General features: G+C 48.3%; 2 protein-coding genes across 2 annotated transcripts in view; both read right to left on the reverse strand.

The window, feature by feature from the left end:
* The window catches only part of LOC147607423 (uncharacterized), a 62,735-nt gene that overhangs the window by 21,494 nt on the left and 21,633 nt on the right, over nt 1-19,608 (reverse strand). The gene's annotated exons all lie outside the window — the stretch shown is intronic.
* Nucleotides 1-19,608, reverse strand: part of LOC147607424 (uncharacterized) — a 31,401-nt gene that overhangs the window by 11,675 nt on the left and 118 nt on the right. The window lies entirely within an intron of this gene.

Raw genomic sequence — 19,608 nt, forward strand, 5'->3', positions numbered from 1 at the left:
TTCAGCTTGTTAAGATTCATACGGATGACAACCCGGCTGATCTGTTGACAAAGAGTTTGCCTCCGGAGCGGTTTGCTCATTGCAGACACTTGATGGGCATTGGATGAGGCCAGTTTCAGCCTTGATATGGCCTTGTATATTATCATGTACATGCTGATTTTTTCTTTTCCTTCATTTAAGGGCACTTTGCCTTTAAGTGGGAGGTTGTTGGGGTAAAGGCGTTATGCCCACCCTTATAGTGTGTACAAGCCCATAAGTTATAGTACATAGTACACTTAGTACTTTTAATGTACTAAGTGCACTATGTGTACTAGTGCAATATACATGTGTGATAGGGGAGTCACACACTTATGCCTCATGAGTTGACTTATCCCCACAACTCTCTCTCTCTCTCTCTCCCTTGTTGTGCTTCTCTGTGTATGTCTCCCACATAACCTAACCCTAATTCTCCCATCACTTTGGACTGTAGATAAGCCAAACGCAAGATCTCGGAGGATCGGAGAGCGGCTGATCTGTACACTGCTGTAGAAACACCTCAATGACTTGATCTCGAGCCTATGCACTCTTCCCAAGGGCATGAGGAAGGGCTGCACACCTGAGGCTCAAAGAAGAAGAAGGTGGACTGTTCTACACACTGTTAGAATGCTGAAAACACATATGAATGCTGAGTTACCTTCACGAGATGACTGCTGAATGTGTGGATGATGCACAGAAGGTTGGGCACTGATGCAAACAACTGTTTCAGGGCTGGAAACTGCTGTAGACTGAACCTTCAGGGCTGGAATCTGCTGTGGACAGAAACGCTGAGCTGTGGAGAGGGCTGTGGACTGAAACGCATGAGCAACAGGGGACTGCAGGGCTGCTGTACGGCTGGAACAGAAATGCAGCACTGCTGCTGTACTGCTGTGCAAAAACGCAGGTCTATGCAGGCTGATTTTTGGCGTTGAACTGAGGGTGAAGGGTATGCTGAATCTAGGCCTGAACTGAGTGCTGAATTCAGGGCTGAATGAAGCTAGGGTTTCTCAAGGGCTGGAGAAGAAAGCTTATGGGCTCTAGGGCTGGATTAGTCTTGGGCTGAAAGCAAGAGAGAGGAGAGCTCTTAGCACAATGAAGACTGAATGAGGAAAAGAGGCTCTAGGCAAGCCTATTTATACTAACTGGAGGTTGGTCATTTAATAAAGTTAATATTTATAAATGCCCAATAATGCAAATAATGATAAATAAATACTAATAAATATGGAAAAAATACCAGATAAATCCCAGTAAATTCCCTAAGGCTTTGGGGATGTTCTAAATGATGCACAGGCATATGTATGCATATTATGCAAGATGCAGAGTGCTTTCTGATGCAAACCCTAAGGCTTCTACTGACTCTACATGCATGAATGATTCTCTCCAAATGGGTTAAGGGACTTGACTGACTGGAAGACCCACTAAGGCTGAGGAATGACCTACGTAGCTCGTGCCTCACTTATCCTGGACTGAGGATGTACAATGGGGTCACGGCGTATGACAAATATCATCCTACTGGGTTCTAAAACTGTACAAATGTTGCACTTCTGATGATGAGCCATCTTGTCACCATGCACTGAGTGCAGAGTGCATGTGACACCGCGAGAAACTGAAGGCAGAGAGGACCTGTAATGATTGTGGCGAGAAAGGCCACTACTGGAGGCAGTGTCCCAAGCAGAAGACCGAGAAGCGTGATGACTCCTCAGCAGCAATCATGAAGACTCCGGCTTTTGTGCACCTGGAGGTGATGGACACCGATGTTTCATTTTCTTCAGGCAGGGAGGAGATTGGAGGACTCGCCGCAACGGATACTCGGGAGAGGATTCTCGATAGTGGTGCTTCCAGGCACGTGACTCCTTCCCGTTCCGGTTTACAGGATCTCTGCAGGTGTTCTGGTCATATTCTAACCGGGGATACGTCCACTATCCCAGTTCACAGTGAGGGCAAGATGGAGATAGTTCCCGATGGCAGAGGGGGGAAGCATTCCTCCCAGGTGTTGTATGTTCCGGCACTTGGTTTTCATCTGTTGTCAGTGCATCAGGTTTGCAAGACTGGCGTACGGGTGGAGTTTGATGAGCATTTTGTTGCTCTCCGGGACAAAGCAACAGGCCAAGTGGTTTGGGAAGGTGGAGTGGAGAATGGAGTCTACAGGCTTTCAGCACTCTCTCTCCCAGGTCCTCAGGATTGTGATGAGTGGCAGTGTGGTAATGGCGCGTACAGGCTTTCCGAGACCAGATGGTGGATAGCTTACCAGTAGATGGCAGCAGTTGGCAGGAACTTTCCAGTACTGATGTTGGTAGTTCTTGTGTTCGTCAGTCAGAGGAAGCTGAACAGGTCACTTGTGCTCTGAAGGTGGCAGGTGCTTACTTGCAGAAGGAGGTGGTTTCTCCAGGCTTTGTGGTTCCGGATTCAGAGGGGGTGGTTTACAGGTTTCATCACGTTTCCAGGACTTGCTTGTGCACCGTAACAGGTGTTGATCCTTGTGAGCAGTGTGATGTCTCTGTGACTCAGAAGCTGTATGGTTCATTGATCTGGTTGATGGACACCGGATTGGACGGGAGCTTCCTGATGAGGCGGTTGAGCTCATGGTTGCAGATGTCTCTTTGGGAGGCAGGATTGCGTTTCCTGTGGTTTCTGCGGCATGCGAAGGATCATGGACCCTTGTACACAGGAGGGGGATTGTTGGATGGAGTCCGACTCCACGTCTGGAGTGACTCAGTTTGGGGGGGACATCCGGACACGAGGGGATCTACTTCAGGCCCAGGAGCAGTTTTACGGAGCAGGAGGAGGTTGCATTGCAGGTTTGGGCTTCCACTGGAGGAACCCATGGTCATCCAGAGGCACTTTGTTCGTGAACAGATCGTTGCTGATGACATCTTGCTGGAGTTCTGTTCGACGGAGGACAGTACGGTGGACCTCTTCACGAAGTCGCTCTCTCAGGATTTGCTCAGGCGGCACCCCAGCTCCCAGTGGTTGGTTACACAGCCAGGAGCTGAGAGGGGTGTTAGAAGTCATCTCCTGTCTAGATATATACACCAGGGCCTTTGTTGTGGGTGTGCCCGCCCTTATGAGGTGTTTTATCATTTTTCCTCACTCCCCGTATTTTTCCCCTATTTTTCCCATTTTTTCTGAGGCTTGGGAGGGTTGCCAGAGGGTGCCAAGAGCAGTACAGTGCTGGCCAACTGGGTGTTGATCAGTTGTGGGCACTCTTGCTGCTGGCCGACTAGTTTTGATCAGTTTTGGGCACCAGATTGCTGGCCGACTGCATTAATGCAGTCGTGGACCTTTTTTATCAGTCGTGGGCTTTTCTTTATGCTGGCCGACTGCCCTCTAGGGAGGTATATATAGGTCCTCAGCCCCCATACCTCATTTGTATCATATTTCGGGATCTTCTTGTGTATATCAGAGCAGAGTTACACGCCTACATCTCTCTCTCTCTTGTGCTGTTTTTCTGCCTGCGTTTTTGCTTTTGCTCTTGTGTTCCCAGATCTGGTCATCATCTCCGCTGCGTATTTTGACAGTATCCGCATACCCAAGATGTGATTTGCATCACCCAAATCCTTCATATCAAAGGTTTGATGCAACCTCTTCTTCAAGGCATCCATCTCTTTACGAGATTTCCCGGCAATCAACATATCATCAACATACAAGATGAGGATCAATAGACTGCCATCCAAAGCTTTCTTGGTGTATAAGCAGTGATCTATGTCACTTCTCCTGAAATCCTGGGATTTCATGAATGTATCAAATTTATGATACCATTCCATTGGTGCCTCTTTGAGCCCATAAAGACTCTTTTTCAGCTTGCATACAAGCTTCTCCTTTCAATTCACTGCATAACCCTCTGGCTGTTGCATATATATCTCCTCATGGAGATCACCTTGAAGAAAAGCAGTCTTCACATCCATCTGAATCAAATCCAGATCATCATGAGCAACCAAAGCTAATACACCTCTAAGTGTGGTCATTTTGACCACTGGAGAGAAGATCTCATCAAAGTCCACACCATATTCCTGCTTGAAGCCCTTAGCCACTAACCTGGCTTTGTATCTTGGCTTTACATCAGGTGCACCGTGCAACTTTGAGCCTGTAAACCCACTTGCAAGGCAAAACCTTCATGCCTGTAGGCAAATGCACCAACTTCCATGTTCCATTTTTGTGCAGAGAATCCATCTCTGACTTCATGGCACGCTCCCATAGAGCCTTGTCTGCCCTCTGTAAAGCCTCCTTGTAACATGAGGGCTCCCCACAGTCAGTGAGCATCAAGTAGTCAACCCCTGGAACAAACCTGTCAGGGGCTCTGGAGGGTCTTGTGGACCTCCGTACCCAATGACCATCATTTGCAGGTTGCTGTCCAGCCTGCATATCACCTATTGGTGGCTCCTGTTCCATGCCATAAGGTTGAAATATCATGCCCGGTATCTCCTCTAACTGTGGGATATCCATAGGGATATCTTCTGCCATCTCTGGCTGTCCATTTGGACCATTGTCAGCACCATTTAAGGGCTGGTTTTGCTGCTGTAATGGTTGATTTACAGCCCTTGGTTGTTGTCCATGATGTCCATCATCATCAAAGATGACTCTGCCAGGCTCTTGTTGCCTTGCAGGCTCCTTATACATGCAAGTTTCATCAAAAATGACATCATTGCTGCGTATAATCTTTCTATTCACTGGATCCCAAAGTCTATACCCCATTTCACCTCTGTCACCATATCCTAGGAATATGCATTTGTGAGACTTAGGATCAAGTTTGGTGCGCATTTCCCTGCGTATGTGCACGTACGCAACGCAACCAAATACTCTCAAGTGCTTGTAGGACGGAGGCTTCCCTGTCCATACTTCCTCTGGCACTTTCCCACCAAGCCTCGTGTTAGGTGACCTGTTTATAAGATGAACGGCTGTCATAACAACTTCAGCCCAAAAACCATGAGGTAACGCAGCATGTGAACATAGAACGGACCTTCTCCTGAATGGTCCTGTTCATCCTCTCCGCTGTCCCGTTTAGTGGAGGATCATAAGGAGTAGAGAGCTCTCTCTTGATGCCTTTAGCATCACAAAAGTCCTCAAACTGTTTGGACATGTACTCTCCACCATTGTCGGAACGCAAAGCCTTCAGTGTTTTGCCAGTTTGATTCTCAACATGAGCAACAAACTTCTGAAACACTGAGAATGTATCACTCTTCAAACGAAGAGGATAAACCCACACCTTGCGTGTGGCATCATCAATAAAGGACACAAAATATTTTGCCCCTCCCAAAGAAAGCTGAGGCATCTCACATACATCTGTATGCACAAGCTCTAACTGAGCATCTTTCTGTCCAAGAGCTTTCTTGTGGGGGCACTGGAGTTGCCTGCCATATATACAATGCTCACAAAACTGAAAACTTGAGAACTTTAGAGAAGGCAAGTAACCAAAACGAGACAATTGCTCCATTCCTTTGACACTCATGTGTCCCAACCGGCTATGCCACATAGAGATTTCCGGCAGCTCGGTTGCATTTACATTAGCATGGTGACAAACACCAGCATGCATGAAGTAAAGAGTGTCCACCTTAGAGCCTCTGGCAACAACCAGTGAGCCCTTACTAATCTTCCACTTTCCACGACCAAATGTGGTAACATAATCAGCATCATCAAGCTGTCCAGTAGAAAGCAGGTTCTTCTTGATCTCAGGCACATGCCTGACATCATGGAGCATAAGCTGTGAACCATCTGAAAACACAAGCCTCACATCACCTCTGCCAAGAATCTTGCATGCATGGTTGTCACCCAAATAAACTACTCCTTCATTGCCAGCAGTATACCTGACAAACAAGTCTCTGCAACCTGTGACATGAAAGGAGGCACCTGAATCAATGATCCATGAGTGCATACCATGACCATCTCCTTGATGGGAGAGAATTAGGGTTAAGAGTTATGTGGGAGACATACACAGAGAAACACAAGGGAGAGAGAGAGAGAGAGAGAGTTGTGGGGATAAGTCAACTCATGAGGCATGAGTGTGTGACTCCCCTATCACACATGTATATTGCACTAGTACACATAGTGCACTTAGTACATTAAAAGTACTAAGTGTACTATGTACTATAACTTATGGGCTTGTACACACTATAAGGGTGGGCATAACACCTTTACCCCAACAACCTCCCACTTAAAGGCAAAGTGTCCTTAAGTAAAGGAAAAGAAAAAAAAATAAGCATGTACATGATAATATACAAGGCCATATCAAGGCTGAAACTGGCCTCATCCAATGCCCATCAAGTGTCTGCAATGAGCAAACCGCTCCGGAGGCAAACTCTTTGTCAACAGATCAACCGGGTTGTCATCCGTATGAATCTTAACAAGCTGAATTTGCTTGTTCTCTATCACCTCTCTGATGAAGTGATACTTCACATCCACATGCTTCGTCTTTGCATGAAAGACAGGGTTCTTTGCCAACTGGATGGCACTCTGACTGTCACAATGCAACAATGGAATATCCCCTGTCAACCACTAACCGAGATAGCCATAATGCCTCCTTGCAAGCCTCTGTGGCTGCAATATACTCGGCCTCTGTAGTAGATAAGGCTGTGCACTTCTGCATCCTGGATATCCATGACACAGCACCTCCTGTGAATGTAAACACATAACCGGTAGTAGACTTCCGGTTATCTGGATGACCAGCATAATCCGAATCCGTGTAAGAGCCTAGCAGAGTCATCTTTGATGATGATGGACATCATGGACAACAACCAAGGGCTGTAAATCAGCCATTACAGCAAGAAAACCAGCCCTTAAATGGTGCTGAAAATGGTCCAAATGGACAGCCAGAGATGGCAGAAGATATCCCTATGGATATACCACAGTTAGAGGAAATACCGGGCATGATTTTTCAGCCTTATGGCATGGAACAGGAGCCACCAATGGGTGATATGCAGGCTGGACAGCAACCTGCAAATGATGGTCATTGAGTACGGAGGTGCACTAGACCCTCCAGAGCCCCTGACAGGTTTGTTCCAGGGGTTGACTACTTGATGCTTACTGACTGTGGGGAGCCCTCATGTTATAAGGAGGCTTTACAAAGGGCAGACAAGGCTCTTTGGGAGCGTGCCATGAAGTCAGAGATGGATTCTCTGCACAAAAATGGAACATGGAAGTTGGTGCATTTGCCTGCAGGCAAGAAGGTTTTGCCATGCAAGTGGGTATACAGGCTCAAAGTTGCATCAGATGCAAAGCCAAGATACAAAGCCAGGTTCGTGGCTAAGGGCTTCAAGCAGGAATATGGTGTGGACTTTGAAGAGATCTTCTCTCCAGTGGTCAAAATGACCACACTTAGAGCTGTGTTGGCTTTGGTTGTGCATGATGATCTGGACTTGATTCAGATGGATGTGAAGACTGCTTTTCTTCACGGTGATCTCCATGAGGAGATATATATGCAGCAGCCAGAGGGTTATGCAGTGAGTGGAAAGGAGAAGCTTGTATGCAAGCTGAAAAAGAGTCTTTATGGGCTCAAACAGGCACCAAGAGAATGGTATCATAAATTTCATACATTCATGAAATCTCAGAAATTCAAGAGAAGTGACATAGATCACTGCTTGTACACCAAGAAAGCTTTGGATGGCAGTCTATTGATCCTCATCTTGTATGTTGATGATATGTTGATTGCCGGGAAATCTCGTAAGGAGATGGATACCTTGAAGCAAAGGCTGCATCAAACCTTTGATATGAAGGATTTGGGTGATGCAAATCACATCTTGGGTATGCGGATACTTCGGGACAGAAATCAGCATGTGTTGTATTTGTCTCAGAAGGAATACATTGGCAAAGTCTTGCAGAGGTTCAATATGGACGGGGGGAAGAAGACTAATACTCCTTTGCCTCCATATGTGAAACTCAGTGCTATGGACAGCCCACAGTCGGATAGAGACAGGGCTGATATGGCCAAGGTTCCGTATGCTTCAGCTTGTGGCAGTCTCATGTATGCCATGGTTGCTACTAGGCCGGACATTGCATTTGCAGTGGGAGTGGTTTCTAGATACATGGCCAACCCTGGCAAGAAGCATTGGGAAGCAGTGAAAGGTGTCATGAGATACCTGAAGGGCACACAGGATATGTGCATTTGCTTTGGCAAACAGGATGCATTAGTGTCCTGTTGCCTTGCAGGCTCCTTATACATGCATGTTTCATCAAAAATGACATCATTGCTGCGTATAATCTTTCTATTCACGGGATCCCAAAGTCTATACCCCATTTCACCTCTGTCACCATATCCTAGGAATATGCATTTGTGAGACTTAGGATCAAGTTTGGTGCGCATTTCCTTGCGTATGTGCACGTACGCAACGCAACCAAACACTCTCAAGTGCTTGTATGACGGAGGCTTCCCTGTCCATACTTCTTCTGGCACTTTCCCACCAAGCCTCGTGTTAGGTGACCTGTTTATAAGGTGAACGGCTGTCATAACAGCTTCAGCCCAAAAACCATGAGGTAATGCAGCATGTGACAACATAGAACGGACCTTCTCCTGTATGGTCCTGTTCATCCTCTCTGCTGTCCCGTTTTGTGGAGGATCATAAGGAGTAGAGAGCTCCCTCTTGATGCCTTTAGCATCACAAAAGTCCTGAAACTGTTTGGACATGTACTCTCCACCATTGTCGGAACGCAAAGCCTTCTGTGTTTTGCCAGTTTGATTCTCAACATGAGCAACAAACTTCTGAAACACTGAGAATGTATCACTCTTCAAACGAAGAGGATAAACCCACACCTTGCGTGTGGCATCATCTATAAAAGACACAAAATATTTTGCCCCTCCCAAAGAAAGCTGAGGCATCTCACATACATCTGTATGCACAAGCTCTAACTGAGCATCTTTCTGTCCAAGAGCTTTCTTGTGGGGGCACTGTAGTTGCCTACCATATATACAATGCTCACAAAACTGAAAACTTGAAAACTTTAGAGAAGGCAAGTAACCCAAACGAGACAATTGCTCCATTCCTTTGACACTCATGTGTCCCAACCGGCTATGCCACATAGAAATTTCCGGCAGCTCTGTTGCATTTACATTAGCATGGTGACAAACACCTGCATGCATGACATAAAGAGTGTCCACCTTAGAGCCTCTGGCAACAACCAGTGAACCCTTACTAATTTTCCACTTTCCACGACCAAATGTGGTAACATAATCAGCATCATCAAGCTGTCCAGTAGAAAGCACATTCTTCTTGATCTCAGGCACATGCCTGACATCATGGAGCATAAGCTGTGAGCCATCTGAAAACACAAGCCTCACATCACCTCTGCCAAGAATCTTGCATGCATGGTTATCACCCAAATAAACCACTCCTTCATTACCAGCAGTATACCTGACAAACAAGTCTCTGCAACCTGTGACATCAAAGGAGGCACCTGAATCAATGATCCATGAGTGCATACCATGACCACCTGTAAGAAAGAATGGGCATCAAGTGAAGAAGTAAATAGGACCTCATCCTCACTGCCACCTGCATGTGACACATTGATTTCTTCAATCTTGACTCCACTTTTGCCCTTTGGCTTTACATCTTTGGCTTCATCCTTCTCTTTGTCTTTGCCTTTTCCCTTTTCTTTTTGATCATTTTTCCATTTGTAGCATTGCTTTTTAATGTGTCCCTTTTTGCCACAATAATGGCATTCCAAATCCTTTTTGGAGCGAGACTTGCTCCTTCCCCTTTCTTGGCTTTTCCCCCTTTGCTGGGATCTCCCACGTGCATTCATTGCATTGGACTTTCCAACAGAGTTGTTTTTCCTGTTCATCTCTTCTTGAAGAAGAGCACCCTCAACATCTGCATATGACAGCATAGCATTCGAATTGCTAGTGGCTGTCCTGAATGTGTCCCAACTCTCTGGCAAAGTGCATAACAAAAAAGTGGCTTTGAACTCATCGTCCATTGCCAACTTTTGATTAATGACCTGGCTGACAATACCATTAAACTCATTTAGATGGGCTGTCATAGATGCCCCTTCCTTCATCTGAAGACCTATGAGTTTCTTCAACCAATACACTTTGCTTGAGGCACTTTGTTGGACATACAAGTCCTGCAATCTCTGCCACATTCCCCAAGCTGTCTTCTCTTCACGAATGCTGAAAAGTAATGAGTCTGACACAGACAACATGATAGTAGATCTTGCCAGCTCATCCATATCTTCCCACTCTTCAGCAGTAAGAGAAGCGGGCATTACACCCCTTTCTTTGATAGGCTTGTGCTGCTTTTTCTGGAGCAACACATTGTAGCACTGGGTTTGCCAAATATCATAATTATGCGAGCCTTCAAGCTTCTTGATGTGAAGCAATGAAGAGCTCTCACCTGTGGTTGCCATAGCAATATGCAACCTGTCAATGCCTGACTCCCTGCAAAATGTGCAAACACTACACCAAAAGCACACAAAGTGCTCACAGTTTTTCTCCCAAGCTTTATCTCCCACTGCGGAAGCAAGAATGCAACTTTTCTCCCACTTTATGTGATGAAAACACCAAAATCTGGTTGCTGCAGATTTTGGACAGCACCTTAAATGTGCTCTTTTGCCCTTCCAAAGTACTGTACAGCAGTACCAAGTGCTCACCAATGATGTACCAAACCTGTACCGGCAAGTTCAGCAGCTGAAATTGAACCTTTTGGTCACTCAAAACAGTGTACAGCCATGCCAAAACTTGCACAAAGCTGTGCCAAATCTGTACCAACAGGTACAATAGCAATAAATGCTTTCCTGGCTGTCCAAATGAGTGAATATCAGACTTTTACAGTCTCGAACACTGCATACAACAGTTCCGAACAGAAATTGGGCAAAAGCCCCTTGACTGCAAGCTGATTTTTGAGGATTCAAGGCATAAATGTCTTGCCTGCTGCTTTGCCAAGCTCAACAAGCATACAAACTTGAAAAGCCCCTTGATTTAGGATCAATTTCTGATCATACATGGTACATTGACGCACATGAAGGCATCCAGAGTGTTCACGATGCTTCCCCCTGGCCACATATACATCAAATACATGAAAGCGCCTTGATTTACAGGCACATTGAGTGCTTGTAAGGCATCAGCACATTATCCACAGCATCAAATGCGATCGCCTGCATGCAAATCAACCAAATCGGCACAAAAGCCCCTTGATTTGCACTGCAATTTGCTGCAATTTTGCCCAAATGTGCAATTTTTCACATCATACAGCATGTATGAGTGCTTAATTGCACAATTACATCAAAAGCCCCAAATTTCGACATCCAATTTCCTGCAAATTGATCCTGATTGTGACCAATGTCCTGCAAATTGATCCTGATTGTGACCAATGTCACCCAATTTTGCCAATTTTGCTCAAAATTGAGCAATTTGACACCTGTATCTGCTCAATTGTTGATTGTACTTGCTCAATTGCAAATCCCAAAAAAAATTTGAGGAAAATACCTTGTAATTTTTGATTTTTCTTCAATTTGCAGGCTGTTGCAGGAGATGGGGGCAATTCTTGCTGCTGCAGATTGTTGGTGCAGAAAGAGTGCTCTTGTGATTTGCTACGGGGGGATCATCCTCCATAAGCTGCCCAATCAGCCGCTCAAAGGGTCCGGCCATGGCTTCCACAGCTCGAGACAGTGCCGTGAGACCACCTCCTCCTCCAGGGTAGCTAGCCGTCCCCTCAACAACGCTTTCTTTGGCACAGGTCACGAGTTTGGAGCGGCTCTGCCCAAGAAGTTTGCTGCCAGGCCAGTTGCTATCCGCGCTCAGGAGAAGTACCAAGTGATCGAGCCTCTGAATGGAGACCCCTTCGTCGGTGGACTAGAGACGCCAATCACGTCGACGGGCTCCCTTCGCTACTGGCCAGGCGTCGCCTTGTATTCGCCTTCGCTCAAGCCTTGTGCTTCGTATTGCTGCTGTGCGCTTCGCTCGCCTAGTGCCAAGCTACAAGACGGGCTCCGCCCAACGATTCTTCGCTCGTGTGCCTTCGCCTAGCTGTCGCCGACTCAAGTAGCCAGCCGACGACTTCGCTTACGTATTGCTTGTGTTCGCTTCACATCGGGTTCACTGCTGGCCTCCTCGCTATGCTGCCTTCGCTTGATTGGCTGCGACTGACTCCTTGTCCGCCTGGATGCTGTGACCCTGATGCAAGCTGCTCAGCGCTCTCTGCCACAGCTGTAGTATCACAGCAGCAAAGCAAGCAGCTCGTTCAGCTATCAAGGAGAAGAGGGAAGAGGGAGGGATCACTAAGCTCTGATACCAGTTGATGGGAGAGAATTAGGGTTAAGAGTTATGTGGGAGACATACACAGAGAAACACAAGGGAGAGAGAGAGAGAGAGAGTTGTGGGGATAAGTCAACTCATGAGGCATGAGTGTGTGACTCCCCTATCACACATGTATATTGCACTAGTACACATAGTGCACTTAGTACATTAAAAGTACTAAGTGTACTATGTACTATAACTTATGGGCTTGTACACACTATAAGGGTGGGCATAACGCCTTTACCCCAACACTCCTGCAAGAAGTGAATGGGCATCAAGTGAAGACGTGAATAGGACTTCATCCTCACTGTCACCTGCATGTGACACATTGACTTCTTCAATCTTGACTCCACTTTTGCCCTTTGGCTTTACATCTTTGGCTTCATCTTTGTCTTTGTCTTTGCCTTTTCCCTTTTCCTTTTGATCATTTTTCCATTTGTAGCATTGCTTTTTGATGTGTCCCTTCTTGCCACAATAATGGCATTCCAAGTCCTTTTTGGAGCGGGACTTGCTCCTTCCCCGTTCTTGGCTTTTACCCCTTTGCTGGGATCTCCCACGTGCATTCATTGCATTGGACTTTCCAATAGAATTGTTCTTCCTGTTCATCTCTTCTTGAAGAAGAGCACCCTCCACATCTGCATATGACAGCATAGCATTCGAATTGCTAGTGGCTGTCATGAATGTGTCCCAACTCTCTGGCAAAGTGCATAACAAAAAAGTGGCTTTGAACTCATCATCCATTGCCAACTTTTGATTAATGACCTGGCTGACAATACCATTAAACTCATTTAGATGGGCTGCCATAGACGCCCCTTCCTTCATTTGAAGACCTATGAGTTTCTTCAACCAATACACTTTGCTTGAGGCACTTTGCTGGGCATACAAGTCCTGCAATCTTTGCCACATTCCCCAAGCTGTCTTCTCTTCACGAATGCTAAAAAGTAAAGAGTCTGACACAGACAACATGATAGTAGGTCTTGCCAGCTCATCCATATCTTCCCACTCTTCAGCAGTAAGAGAAGCGGGCATTACACCCCTTTCTTTGATAGGCTTGTGCTGCTTCTTCTGGAGCAACACATTATAGCACTGGGTTTGCCAAATATCATAATTATGTGAGCCTTCAAGCTTCTTGATGTGAAGCAATGAAGAGCTCTCACCTGTGGTTGCCATAGCAATATGCAACCTGTCACAGTCAATGCCTGACTCCCTGCAAGATGTGCAAACACTGCACCAAAAGCACACAAAGTGCTCACAGTTGTTCTCCCAAAGTTTATCTCCCACTGCGGAAGCACAAATGCAACTTTACTCCCACTGTATGTGATGAAATCACCAAAATCTGATTGCTGCAGATTTAGGACAGCACCTTAAATGTGCTCTGTTGCCTTTCCAAAGTACTGTTCAACAGTACCAAGTGCTCACCACTGATGTACCAAACCTGTACCAGCAAGTACAGCAGCTGAAATTGAGCCTTTTCCTCACTCAAATCAATGTACAGCCATACCAAAACTTGCACGTTGTACCAAATCTGTACCAACAAGTACAACAGCAATAAATGCTCTCCTAGCTGTCCAAATGAGTGAAAATCAGACTTTTACAGTCCCGACCACTGCATACAACAGTCCCGAACAGAAATTGGGCAAAAGCCCCTTGACTGCAAGCTGATTTCTGAGGATTCAAGGCATAAAAGTCTTGCCTGCTGCTTTGCCAAGCTCAACAAGCATAAAATCTTGAAAAGCCCCTTGATTTAAGATCAATTTCTGATCATACATGGTACATTATCGCACATGAAGGCATCCAGAGTCTTCGCAATGCTTCCCCCTGGCCACATATACATCCAATATATAAAAGCCCCTTGATTACAGGCACATTGAGTGCTTGTCAGGCATCAACACATTGCCCAAAGCATCAAATGCGAGTGCCTGCATGCAAATCAATCCAATCGGCACAAAAGCCCTTTGATTTGCACATCAATTTCTTGCAATTTTGGCCTGAATGTGAGATTTCTCACATTATACAGCATGTATGAATGTCCAATTGCACAATTACATCAAAAGTCCCAAATCCAATTTCCTGCAAATTGATCCTGAATGTGACCAATGTCACCCAATTTTGCCAATTTTGCTCAAAAATTGAGCAATTTGGCACCTGTACCTGCTCAATTGCAAATCCCAAAAAAATTGAAGCAAATACCTTTGCAATTTCTGATTGCAGGAAAGAGGAGGGGGTCGTGCTGATGCTGCTGCAGTCTGATTCTTGGAGGTGATCCTTGGAGAGCTTTGATGGCTGCTCCAATCAAGCTACTTCCTTTTTTTTTTTCGAGAAAAGATCCTTTCATTAGTTATATAAAAACGCCCGTAGGGCTACAAAAGATCTCTCCTGCTCCTAAGAGAGAGAAGAGCAGCGAGTACATAATGGCAGCCCGGGAGACTCTCCCTAGGTGCTGCAAAATACAAGCATCAGTATAAAGAACTGAGCGGCTAAATCATACAATAGGGGGGGGGAAAGAGCCAAACAGGTGGCCTGTAGTGCCAACGGGGGGATCCCGTGTGTAAGGTGTAGAACGGGCCACAGCGCCAAGTGGTGTGAAAGGCCTGGCGCTGTAAGATCGCCTCATCCGAGTCTCCCCGGATGCAGTCGTACTGTCCTCGCAGGGTGTGGATCAACTCCTGCCAAATCCCCCGCACAGTCTCTGCTGGTGGCTCCAATCTCCACTCAAAGGCCGTGAAGCACCGGGCCCTCCAGGTGAACCAGATGGTGAGGCTGCTGAGGAGCTTCCATCGTAAATCCCTCTCCTGTGTCCAGCTGGCGGACGAGAAATCCGGTGCCGGAACCAGGCGAGGCTGGCCCCTAATAAATCTGATGGCCTGACTGCCCTGCTCCATCTTATAGCCCATAGCAGGCCCTGACGAAGTCGACCAAGCAGCGGCACCCCACGTAAACACACCCTCTGGAGAGAGGGGGGCAAGAATACACAGCATCCGCAGCCAAATCTGTTGTGCCTGAGGGCAGTCCCAAAGGCAATGTCTCTGTGTCATCATAGGGTGGCCGCATCGGACGCAGGCCGCCGGAAGACCGCTGTAAACAAGCCAAGTGCCAACTGCTGAGCCCCTGTGGGCGACCAGCCACTGAAAAGCCGAGATCCTGCGGGCCTGCCGACTAGCCCAGAGCCAAGCCCAGAAATCCTCCAGGAACTCCTGTGAGAGTCCCTGCAATCGCCAATGCCCCGCTGCCGCTGGAGAAACCGTCCTCCTCGCCGTCAAATATGTCGTCCCAGCCGAACAGTATACTGGAAAAAGGTGATCTCTGTGGCCTCAAGGGATGCATAAGGATCATGCCACTCGTACTCCCCGGGGTCCCACTGTAGCCGGGCCAAGGGGCGCGCAGCATATGCCCATATGCGCCAATCCGGGAGCACATCAGCAGGGTCGGGGTCAATATGCCACTTCCGAGAAGCGGCAGCCACTACCCGAATCCTCTGAAAGGTGCACTCTGCAACCAAAGGCGACTCCACCTCCACTCTCTGGAGTCTGCCCTCATCCTGAATCTCATAGTAGAGGCATCTGCCATCCTCAGTGCTAGCTCTGACAGCAATCAGGATCTCCAACTGTGTAAAGGCTCCCATCCACCGTGGGGCCACTGGCTCAAGAGGTGTGAACCACTCCTCTGTAAGTGCCTCCTGAATATCATCCCTCATAATCAACCCCCCTCTGAAGTGACTCAGCCTCTCCACCTGGATCTCCTCTGGTAGACTGCAGAAAGCCTGCCAGTCTCCAAAACTACGAGCTGGGCCTGCCGCTAAAGGTCCCCAGGCTAGACGAGGCCGAGAACCCAGCATATGACCCTGCTCCGTACGAACCGCTGGGCTCCAGATGAGCAGCTGCCTGGCCCGCTCCTCAACACAAGAAGGAGGCCGCTGAGAGAGCCCCGGTCTCAGCAGCTCCCAAGCTCTCAGGATACTCAAAGCAAATCTGTCCTCCCATCCTCTACTGAGGCCTGTCCTCCTCATCTCTATGAAGATCCAGCGAATCTCTGGCCTGCCCATGCAACCTTTGCCCGAGCTGGCTGACCGTCCCGCCCAGACCACAGAAAGTTCCTGATCAGCCTCTGTACCTGGCTGATGCAAGAGCTCGAGAAAATCCAACAAGACGTAATGTACCACATGGTCGCTAACAGCACCTGATTTGCCACCACCACCCTCCCAGCCAAGGATAGTCAAGCTGTACTCCAATACAATAGCTTCTTCCGAATGCTCAGAAGAAGCGGGGCAATCTGCTGCTCAGGTGACAAATCGAGGCCAATCTGGCATCGCAAATACCGCACTGCTGTGCCTGGAGGAATCCATCTAAAACCGGGGTCCGGGCTCCATGCCGGAGTGGGAGCACTACTGATCCAAAAGGCCACTGTCTTGCGCCAATTGATCAATGCTCCCGAAGCTGCACTAAAAACCTGGAGCGACTGCTCAGCTCGAATAAGATTGGCCTCTTGGCCATGCAAAAATAAGCCCGTGTCGTCTGCAAACTCAGCATCAAGCAAATCCTCCCCCCGGACTGGGAGCTGAAGTCCTCTCAAACCAACCTCCTCTGCCGTCAAATACATACTCATAGCCTCCGCAAAGAAGAGAAAAAGGAAAGGGGCGAGAGGACACCCCTGACGGACTGATCTGGTCAGCTCAAAACTCGGCCCCCGTCCTCTTGCAATCAGCACCTGGCTGCGAGCTGTGGAATACAGAGCTGCCACCCCTCTGATCCATCCTGGCTCAAAGCCCAAGCGAAGCATAGTGCCCTCTAAGAATCCCCAATCAACTCTATCGTATGCCTTCTCAAAATCGAGAAGCATCACGACCAAGTCCTCGCCAAGAAATCTAGCTCGGGCCGTCGCCTCCCAGAAAGTAAAGATGTTGTCAAGGATACTGCGCTCCTTGACAAATCCTGTCTGAGTAGCATGAATCAACTCCCCCAGGAAGGGCTGGATCCTCAAACTCAAGGCCTTTGCTAAGACCTTGTAGACAGTATTGAGGATCGTAATAGGCCTCCAATGCCGAATGTCATCTGATACTCCCTCCCCCTTGGGGATAAGATAGATCAAGCCCTCTGAAAAGCTCTGCGGCATCACCCCAGTGTCCAAAACATGCTGAAAGCCCCTGCGGAGGCCTGGCCCCATAAGGTCCCAATAGCGCATTAAAAAGGCCGGCATCAGTCCGTCCTCCCCTGGGCAACTATGTCGCGGTAGGACCCTCAAGGCCTCGGCAAGCTCAATCTCTGACAGAGGCGCACCTAGAACTGTACGCATATGGTCTGTGACCCTCCTCTGCACATGGGCCCACACAGTCTGTCTGCAAACATCTCGATCCTCAGTGACTGGCTCCGCTGAAAGCAGGTCACTATAAAAAGCAGTGGCAATGGCTCTGATCTCCCCGAGCTCAGTAGCTACCGATCCATCCGGTCTACCAAGCTGGCGGACTCCTGCTCGCGCATGACGGGGTCCAGTGATCTCAAAAAACTCCCCAGTCACTCTATCACCAAGCTGCGTCCACTGAGAGGCCTGACGACGATAATAAAACTCATGTCTCTGCTCCTCTACCTCTCTAACCTCCTGGCGTGCCTGGCTCAGCTGGGACGCCACCCACTCACATGCAGGCTGCTGCTCCTGAAGGCGCTGTAGCGAAGCAAGGCTGCGTCTCGGCCGTTGCTCCCGCTCGCGAATCTCTCCCAGTCGTGTCAAAGCTGCAGCGTGCAAAAAAGAGCTAAGATCAATGAGTCCCTGGGCACACTGGCCCGCTGCATCCTGGTCAAAGCACTGACTATCATGCCAGATCCTCTCAATGTCCTCAGCGAGACTGGGATCTGCAAGTACCCTCTCTGGGATCCTCAACTGCAAGCTGGGCTCCCGTGTCCCCTCCTCCAATGTCAATATAACTGGCGCATGATCTGAAAATGAGGTGCCAACGAGAATGCCGACGGAGCCCCCTCGCTCCCCTAACCAATCGCCCACATAAAAGCGATCAATCCGTGATAGATTAGTCCCTCCCTGCCGGTGATCCGACCGAGAGAAACTAAGACTGTCCTGAGACCGGGAGAAAGCCCCATGCTGCCATGCATCAGTGATCCTCAGTGACATGCAAAACCGGTCCCAAGCTGCAAGCTCCGTGCCGTGCACTGTAACATGACTGCCTCCCACCCTATCTGCCGGGTCCTCAAGCATGTTGAAGTCTCCCCCAACACACCAATGTGCGGCCTCTGGCAACGCATCTGTAACCTGAGTCCAGAACTCTGCTCTGGCACTAGCATGATTGGGCGCATAGATGTTGAGCACACCCAATAGCTTATCATGCATCCTCAGAATGACATACTGTGCTCTACCAGGCACAATGATCCCTCGATCCACAATGGCCTGCCGCCATACATCTGCAATAACCATGCATACTCCTCCCTGTCCACCCAAAGGACCAAACCCTGCAGACCAAAAAGTGTCCCATCTACCAGGCATCACCGAACCATATCTCCGGATCCTGCTCTCACCCAAGCTACTTCCTGTGATGTAGATGCCCAAGTAGATGATGATTGCAGAGAAGGCGTAAGCTGGCGTACACGGCATCCGACCAGTGCTCACGGCTATTGACGCTGCCCCACGGCTGTCCCGACTAGTTGTGCTATCGAGTTGGCGTCTCACGGCTGTTGACGCTGCCCCACGACTGTCCCGGCTACTCCTCCCGGCTAATGGTCGACGGCGATGACTTTTGCACCGGCCGCGTTGGAGTCAAACCTGTAAGCGCACACACGCGCACGATTTCCAGCTCATGCGCTTTCAAGCGCTTCACAGCTCTGCCGGCTCTTACGTGTTCACGCGCTGCTGAGCGCCGCTCGCCTTCGCCTAGTAGCCAGCCGTCTAGCGCCCAACGCTTGAAAGCTCTTCGCCGCCTCCGCCTAGTAGCCAGCCGTCTAGCGACCAACGCCTTGCTGCCTTCGCCTAGTGGCCAACACTGCACACAGGCGACTTCCAGCGCTGCAGCTCTTCTACAGTCGACTTTCACTGTCTTGCAGCGCCCAACACGACAGCAAGCTCTCCTCTGCTCGTGCCAAGCTCAAGGCTCCATAGCCGAGCTTCTTCTTCGCGATGAAGACGACTCCGCACACCCGCACACACACGGACACAACCGTGGCTCTTATACCAGTTGAATGGGAGAATTGGGGTTTCATGTGGAAGACATACACAGAGAAGAAGGGAGAGAGAGAGAGTTGTGGGGATAAGTCAACTCATAGAATGAGTGTGTGACTCCCCTATCACACATGTATATTTGCACTAGTACACATAGTGCACTTAGTACATTAAAAGTACTAAGTGTACTATGTACTATAAAACACATGGACTTGTAC

Source organism: Cibotium barometz, chromosome 55 (genome assembly GCF_041138505.1).
Source record: "Cibotium barometz isolate CiBa-2024 chromosome 55, ASM4113850v1, whole genome shotgun sequence".
NCBI lineage: Eukaryota > Viridiplantae > Streptophyta > Polypodiopsida > Cyatheales > Cibotiaceae > Cibotium > Cibotium barometz.